Here is a 9300-nt window from a genome sequence, read left to right on the forward strand (position 1 = left end):
GTGCACACTAACCACTGGAAAAATCAGGGAAGGCTTCTCAAAAGAGGTGGCACCTAAGCTGAGCCTTGAAGAAAGAAAACGATAAGAATAAGAATAGAGAGGAGGAGGATGATAGCATTTATATAGAGCTTTAAAATTTATAAAGCATTTTTACATGTTATCTCATTACAACCCTGGGAGATAGGTGCTGCTCTTATCCCTATTTTACAGATGAGGAAATGGAGGTACAGTGGGGCTAAGTGACTTGTCTAGTGTCACACAGTAACTCGCAGAGGCTGAATTTTAACTCAAATCTTCTAACGAGATGGATAAGGGGAAGAAGGCACCCCATGAACATGGGTATGAGTAGAAGATACAGGAGGTGGGGTATAGAGTTCAAGTACCTCAGAAAAGGAGAGCACACACAGAGGACCATTGTATACTTATAATCTTGGCCCAATGGCACTTTCAAGGATCAATAGTTGGAGCCTCCCCAGCTCCCTGGCAGAGCTTTCCAGGAGTGACCTTCAAAGAGGTCAGAATTGTTTAACCAGTCGAGGTAAGCAGCATCCTGTTAGTGGAGAGCTGGAATCAGGAAACTTGGGTTTGAATCCTGAATTAGGTACTAACTGGCTTTGGGTCCCTGGGATAAGCCATTAACCTCCCCAAGCCTCAGTTTCCCATCTGTAAAGTGGGGATAATAATGCCTAACGAGACTATTTTGCAGCCTTAGTATAAGGGTCAAACGAGATCTAGGAGAGGGGCTGCACTTGTGATGTAAGTGGTATAGGGAACTCCCAGGTGAGCAAACTCTCTCTACCAACACAGGTCAGCACCGTCTCTGAAGTATATAGTCTTCAAGACCTGCCTAGAGCAATGAGAATTTTGGTGATGTACCTAACACACTTTTTAGACCTTAAAGTCTTTATCAGCATTGGTCATTTTTGTTATTATTTGTAAATGAAGGATAATAATCCTGGAATTCTCTCCCTCACAGGAGGGCTGTCAGGAAGGTCCTTGGTCCACTTTGAAGCCCATCTAAATGGGAGCTACGGTTCCTGCAGCCTCCACTAGATCTCTGCCTTGGAAGGATTCTCATCTCTACACAGGTGGCATGGGCCAATCATGGGCCACTCAAGCAGGAAAAGAGGATGCTGAAGCTTGAGCCTCCCAGGCTGCCGGGAAGCTCCCTCTCAGCTCCTCCTCTGCCCTTGATTACTGTTTTCCTAATTGCTGCTTTCTCGGCAATCGACAGGAAATTAAATGACAGGACTTACTTAGCCAGGGAAGGAAGCAGCCCATTTGTTGTTGTTGTCGTTTTTAAAGAAAATATTGGCTAATTGAAGTGCCTCTAATGGGGGTTGATGAGTTCTGACTATGGAAGAAGCTCAAATATAGCCACAGAGAGGCTGGGTTTGGTCAGCTTGAAGAGTCTGCCTTCAGGATTGAGACCTCTCCTTTTTTCAACAGTCTCTCTTTTTCTTTGGGGGCTCTCAGCCCCCTCGGGCCACCTGCCAGCTACTCAGGCCAGGCATCATTCCCTGGACCTTTCCAACCCATCTCTGCCCCCATCCCTCAAACCTCACACTTACCTGTGCTGCATTACATACTCTCTGGACCCAGGTCCTAGGGCTTCCAAGGGGGCAGCTAGTTTTCTGATGAGGGGATCTAGCACCATTGTAACAGACACACTTTAACTTCAATTCTGCCTGACACATAGTAGGTGCTTAATGAATACTTATTTAATTGAATTCTAGACCTAAAAATCTTCCCCCTAGTACAGAGATATCAAGTGTTCCTTGGGCCACATGCAGCTCTCAAAACCCCTAAGTATAGAGGGAACCAGATTACAATGTAACTGAGCAATGTTTAATAAGATAAATAAAAATACAACGGAATACAGATAATGTTAGCCCGTGGTTTTCTGAATTAGTCTGTGGCTCACAGGGATCCTTACGTACTCTTTCGTGGTTAAGGGGCACCACTGTGCACAGAGCACCGGGAAGCCAGGAAGACTGGAATTCGAATCCAGCCTCAGACACTTTGTAGCTATCCGATTCCAGGTAAGTCAATTAACTTCTGTTACCTCAATTTCCTTACCTGTAAAATGTGGATAACAATAGCACCCTCCTCCCAGATTTGTTGTTAGGATCAAATAAGCTAAGTGACCCTGGGCAAGTCACTAACCTCTGTTCACCTCCGTTTCCTCAAATATAAAATGGGGATAATAACAGCACCCACTTCCCACGGTTGTTGTGAATTTCAAATGAGACTGTATTTGTAAAGTGCTTAGCACAGTGCCCAGCGCAGAGTAAGTGCTATATAAATGTTAGCTATTAGCAATAAGTGACGTTCTTTCTTTTCTTTTCTTTTCTTTTCTTTTCTTTTCTTTTCTTTTCTTTTCTTTTCTTTTTTTTTTGGTGAGGCAATCAGGTTAAGTGACTTGCCCAGGGTCACACTACTAGTAAGTGTCAAGTGTCTGAAGGCACATTTGAGCTCAGGTCCTCCTGACTCCGAGGCTGGAGCTTTATCCACTGCGCCACCTAGCTGCCCCTGTAAGTGACATTCTTCAAAGAAATAAAGAGAATTCTGTTCTGTTCTCCCCAATGACATTTATTAGTTAATAGCTTACTGTGAGTAAAAATTGCTTAACCTTCCTGAGTCTCAGTTTCCTCATCTCTAAAATGGGGCTAATTATATCTGCACTACTCACCTCACAGAGTTTCTGGGAGACCAGAGCTGAGTGGTAGAGTGGAAAGGACCCTGGATTTGGAGTGAGAGGACCTGAGTTCAAACATCAGCTCTGCCAGTTACTTATTTCTCTAGAACTCAGCTTTCTGTCTGAGAAGGTGGGGGTGGGGGGAAAGGGTGGACTCTGTAGTTACAGAGGTTCCTGCCAACCCTAAAGCTATGTACCTATTCTATTATGCTTGACATGAAATGTAACTTAACTCTAGTAGTAGAGTGGCCTGGACACCTCAGTTGGGATTCCCCCAACTATTAAAAGCTGAGCCTTCCAACAAAGTCACCCCTAAACAAATCAGATCTTCTTCTCCTGGTTAAGTAATACCCTATCTCCATCCATTGAGCCTCCGGAGATCAGTGACCTCGTCTTTGTCTTTGCACCTCCCCCAGGGCTTAGTGCCTTATACAGAGAAAGTATTTGTTGCCCAATTATTCAGGTAGCCAGCAGAAATAGCTAGGGTGGTAAATAAAAGGAAGTAAGGGAAGGAGAGAGGCAAAGTGTGTGTGTGTGTGTGTGTGTGTGTGTGTGTGTGTGTGTGTGTGTGTGTGCGCGCGCACGCGCGCACGTGCGCATGCACAAGTGTGCACTGGGAAGTCCTGTGTGCCGCAGGCTTGCTCCGAAATTTCCTTTTCTTGGCTGGTGGCTTGTGAGGCCCACCCTGGTTGATGGACCCTTGTCGTTTCCTTTTACTTAATCAAAGGATATCATAATTGGAAGGAACTGCAGAGGCCATTCAGTGTACTCTGAAGCTCAATAAAAGTTCATCTTCCGTTTTTCAAGAGGACCAGTGACATCATGGGATGATATCTTGACTTACAGGTGAATTGGATTTAAGTGAGGCAAAGTTGCACAAAGTAATCAGCCTGGCTCTCTCTTCTTAAGTCATCAAAGTCCAGTGACAGGATAAATCAAGATGACTGGTCATGGCCTGGGGCACAATGGATGACTTTGGAATCTTCGATGTCTGACCAAGCTCTAAGTGCTCCACAGTGCCTTCTTCAGCCCTTTCATGGACATTGGAACAAATTGTTCCCATTTGCCCATTCCTCCAGGGAAAGCCTTCACATGCTTGGGGTAGACACCCCCCTAACTCACCAACAGGTTTGAGGCCTGCTGGTTACCCTCAACCTGGTTTAGCCTGTCCACTGAGACAGTTTACCTGGGGGTGACCATTGTGTTTGCTACAGCTTTTTGGAGCCACAGGTGAGAGCTAGGTGAAAGACAGACATCAAAGGTGGGTGAGCACCCCTGAAGAGGGCTCCACAAGCTCTCACACCAGAGGTGCTATTCCTCCTCCAACACCACAGATACCCCCAAATAAATATATCGTGATTGGGGGTCACTGATGGGGCTGTGAGGAAAGGCCTTTCAGAGAAGACAGCATTCAAACTGAGCCTTGAAGGGAGGCAAGGAATGCCAAGAAATAGAGCTAGATCATTCTTGGTCTGGGCGACACAGGCTTTGTAAAGAAGCATGAAAGCAGGGGTATAGGCATCAGACCAATCTGGCAAGAATGTGGGTATATGAAGGGAAGTAACACACAGAGGGGCAAGATGCATCAGGAAAGCTAGGCTGGGGTCACATTGTGAAGGGCTTCAGATGCCAAATAGAGGAGTCTGTACTTTGTCCTAGAGGCTATGGGCAGCCCCTAAAACTTCCTGAGCAGGGAGTGACATGGTTAGACATGCACTTTAGGAAGATCAGTTTGGTAGTTGTATAGAAGATGTACTGGAAAGCAGAGACCAGACGTAAGGAGAGCAACTAGCAATCATTGCAGTAGGTCAGATGAGAAGGTGATGGCGGCTTGTACTATGGATAGGTGCAGTGAGTAGAGAGAAAGGAATGGATAGGTGCAAGAAATGTTAAGAAGACGGGGGAATCAACATGATTTGGCAACTGTCTGGCCACAGGAATGAGACTGGAGAGAGTAGCTGTTTCTGTTACAAACCTGGACAGCTGGAAGAATGAGAGTTTCCTCAATAGAAACAGGCAAGTTAGAAGAAGAGATGGGTTTAGGAGAAAATATAACAAGTTCTGTTCTGGACTTGTAGGGTTTGATTTGCCTTTTGGAGATGTAGTGATGTGATAGAGATGCAATGCTCAAGCTCAGGAGAGAGATGACATATGGATGTATGGATTTAGGAGTCACTGGATCTGTGGGAATTGAAGAGATTCCTGGGAGCTTGTATAGTGAGAGACGAAGAGGGATAGAACAGAGTCCTGGGGTATACTCAGGAAGTGGGAAACTCTCCTGCTCTAGTGTGAACAGACAGGAAGAGAAAGACGATGGAGAAATGTCGAAAAAAAATTCAGAGAGGAAGGAGGAGCCAGAAGAAAGGGTTGATCAACAGTGTCACATGCTGCAAAGAGGCAAAGAAGGAGGAGGACTGAAAAAAGACCATTGGGTGTAGCAGTAAAGGGGACTGATAGGGACTTTGGGGAGAGCTGTTTCATTGAGTGGCAGGAAGGCAAGCCAGACGGGAAGGGATTGAGAAGTGATTAGGGAGTGAGAATCAGAGGTGAAAAGCTTAGACAGCTTCATCTCTGAGTTGGGTCAGGTAAGAGAGGAGAAAGGATAATGTAAAAGCTTGAGGGCACGTGAAAGTCAAGTGAAGATGATTCCCAGGTAGCCCTGCTCACTCTACCTAGGTCCTGTCTCACATTGCCACATGTCTATGGGTCATTTCCAATTGAATGTCTATAGTCAAATCAAACTCAGCGTGTCCAAAACAGAACTCACTTTCTTTCCTCCAAAAACTCATTCTTCTTCCTAATTTTCCCATTTCTGTCAAGGGCATAACCATCTTTCTTTTTTGGTCCAGGTTCACAACCTGAGGGTCATGTCTGACTCCTTCCGTGATTCTACTCGTATGATGTCTCTTGAACCCATAAACCCTTGTTATCCATTCCCATGACCGCCACCCTAGTTCAGATACAGAAATAAGTAGACAAAGAATTTATTAAGGACTTACTATGTGCCAGCCACTGGGCTAAGTGCCAGGGATACAAATATGAGCAAGCAAGACCGTCCCTGCCCTCACAGTGCTTGCTTTCTTTTCTTTTCTTTTCTTTTCTTTTCTTTTCTTTTCTTTTCTTTTCTTTTCTTTTCTTTTCTTTTCTTTTCTTCCTTCCTTCCTTTTTCTTTCTTTCTCTTCTTTCTTTTCCTTTCTTTCTTTCTTTCTTTCCTTCTTTCTTCCTTCCTTTTTGCCCAAATCTTCCCAGCTTGAAGTGCAGGGATCCCACTGCTGATTGCCATGGAAGCTTGGACCCGCTTAGTTTCCAGTCTGAACCTGTTCACCCCTCCTTAGGCAGCCTGGTGGCTCCCCTCTCTTGATGATTCACTATCTTGGTGCCAGGACTCACAACGGTGCTAAACATGTGTAGACATCTGATCACTATTAGTTCAACTTTGGCTTGGAACTCCTGAGCTCAAGGGATCTGCCAGCTTCATCCTTCCCCATAGCAAACATTATGGGCATGTGCCACTATAACTGGCAGCAGCCCACATTCTAATGGGTGAAGAAAATACATAAAGGGGTACTGAAAAGGGTAAGGGCCCTTCAAGGGAGCCCAGTAAAGAGATGGCCACAAAGCACCACAGAGGCTTGGGCCTTAGCAAGAAAAATTGAGAGCTCATCTATCAGAACCAGAGGACTGCAGGATGGAGTCCAAGGTGAAAGGGAGAAGAGGAGGATGCCCCAAAAGCCTGATGGCTGAGTGAGGAGGTATCAGGGAAGGTCAGGTCCCCATCACCTCTCTCCTGACTCACTGCAGTAGTCACTCTGTACTCACATTCTCAGCATCCAGCACAGTGCTTGGTACATAATAGGTGCTTAATAAATGCTTCTTGTGGACAGGGCAGCTAGGTGGCGCAGTGGATGGAGCGCTGGCCCTGGAGTCGGGAGGACCCGAGTTTAAATCCAGCCTCAGATACTTGACACTTACTAGCTGTGTGACCCTGGGGCAAGTCACTTAACGCCATTGCCTAGCAAAAACAAACAAAATAACAAAATAAAAAACAAATAAATGCTTATGGATTGCTGAGTTGGTTTCCCTGCCTCAAATCTCTCCCTATTGCCCATCTATTCTCCACTCACTTACTAAATTGATATTTCTAAAATACAGATCTAACTATGTCCAAGTTCAGTGAAATTGACCTGCTGGCCATATCTGGTCAAGGAGAGTTTGCCTCCAGCCTGGCTACCTCTTTCCCACTCCTCAGGCCCCAAATGCACTCCCCTCCCTCCCCGGCTCCCAACCAGGTACAACTCTTAGAATCACCACCAGCTTTCTTCAAAGCCTGGGTTAAATTCCAACTTTAAAAAGCCTTTTCTGATTCTCCTAATTAGGAAAGTCCTCCTTCCAAAAAAAATTACTTAATCTCTCTGGATATCTTTTATATTTACTAAGCGAGTAACTTTATTTTCCACAAATAGAATGTGAGCTCCTTCAGAGCAGGGATTGTTTTTTGGCTTTGAATTCCCAGCACCCATAGAACAGATGCTTGGTAAATGTTTATTGGATAGACAAGAGGGAATTGGCAAGTCTAATTTGCAACCAGATGCTGCCTGGCCTTCCCTAAGCTCCTTTCCCAGTCCAGCAGAATTAGAACTCAAAATACACTGACCAGGTGAAGTGCCTTCTCAAAAGTCTCCCATGATTCCCTATTGTCTCTAGAGAAAATACCAACTCCTCAGCTTGTTCAACCTCTAGAGCCCTTCCCAGTCTAGGGCCAATCTGCCTTTCCAGGCTTACTAGACGTTACTCCACTTTACACTCTCTATATTCCTATGAAATTGGCCTGGTGCCTGTTCCTTAGAGAGGACAGTCTACCTCTAGACTCTGCACCCTTGCATACTCTATCCTCATACTTGGAAGATACTCCCTCCTGCCTTCACCTTTTCAAATTCTAAGCTTCCTTCAAGGGTCATGCAATCAAAGAGGTCAAAGGGACTTTCAGAGACCATCTCATCCAATTCTCTTATTTTTACTGATGAAGAAACTGAGGTCTAGTGACTGGCCCAGGGTCACACAAGGTAGTAAAGATCAGAGGTGGGGTTTGAACTCAGTTCTAGAATCAGTCCACCTTTTTTTTTTTAAACTATCCCATACCAGAATAATTCATGTGCCACCTCGGAAAACCTTTCTCGATCCCCCAAATTCTTTCAAATTATCCCATATATACTTTAATGTTGCATCCCATCAGTGGAATGCAAACCCCTGGAAGGCAAGAAAGCAAGGCTGCTTAGAGGTAAGTAGGTGGCTCAGTGGGTAAAGTGCTGGGCTCAGGAAGATCTGAGTTCAAATCTGGCCTCCAACATTAACTGTGTGACCCTGGGCAAGTCACTTAACCTCTGTCTGCCTCAGTTTCCTCAACTGTAAAAAGAGGATCTCAATAGCACCTCCCTCCCAGGGTTGTCATGAGGTTCAAATGAGACATTTGTAAAGCACCTGACACATAGTAGGCAATTAAAATTAGCTCAGTAAATGTCTGCTTCCTTTCTTAGTATCTCCAGACAGAGTTCAGGGCCTTGTGCGTATCAAGACGCTGACATTTGCTGTATTGGACTGAATCGGAGAACCTGTCTTACCCTGCTCACCCTTTACCTGCCACACACAGGATTGCCAGGCCCAGATGGCCTCACGTCAGAGCAACGAGCACCCAAGGAAGGTCCCTCAGAACAACTCAGCCACATTTTCTTGAGATGGCCACCTGTTTGGTTAACACCCTCTGGGAATCTGGGGAAGCTTTTCTGCAGGGAGGGAAGTGTGTAAATGTCTGTGTGTATGTGTGTGATCTTTGCAATGCAAGCCCAAAACTGGTTTATAAACACTGGCAAATGAGCTAACCACTGGGTCAAAGGCTTGTTAATTCAGAGATGGAGAGGTCTACCTCCCATTTTACAGATAAGGAAATTGATGGCCCAGGAGACTAAGGGACCTGGCCCTGTTCCCACAGCTAGTAAACAGCAGCGGCAGCCCTGGACACAGGCCTTCTGATTCCAACACCAGCAACCCTTCCAGTCTGTCATGCTGTCTTTTCTAAATGTGGTACAAAGGAAAACACTAGAGGCTGTGCTCCGAGGAAAGGAGACCCAGATTTATTTATCCGGCCCCTCCAGGAAGACATTCTCAGAATCTCCAAATGAACCATTCTAAGTGTTTAGTATTTTTCCACTTGGCAGACCTTCCTGCTTTCCCCCTCTACAATTGATAAGGCACATGGTGTTCCTTCATTATTTGATTTCCTCCCTCCACCCACAGAGCTGTCAGTTCAGCTCAGAGCAGAGAAAGGGGCTGGGGATTCGCTGGGGCCACCTGGGCTAAGAAAGGCCACAGGTGTGGAGGATACTCTTTTCTGTGGCCAAAGGGGAAGATGATAGAAGCACGTCCCATGGTCTGTAAAAGGTGTGGAAGAAATCAAAGCATGAGGGCAGCTAGGTGGAGCAGTGGATAGAGCACTGGACTTGGAGTCAGGAGGACCTGCGTTCAAATCCAGCCTCAGACACTTGACACTTACTAGCTGTGTGACCTTGGGCAAGTCACTTAACCCCAACTGCCTCACCAAGAAGCAA

This window comes from Phascolarctos cinereus, unplaced genomic scaffold (genome assembly GCF_003287225.1).
Source record: "Phascolarctos cinereus isolate Bilbo 61053 unplaced genomic scaffold, phaCin_HiC Scaffold_5;HRSCAF=322, whole genome shotgun sequence".
NCBI lineage: Eukaryota > Metazoa > Chordata > Mammalia > Diprotodontia > Phascolarctidae > Phascolarctos > Phascolarctos cinereus.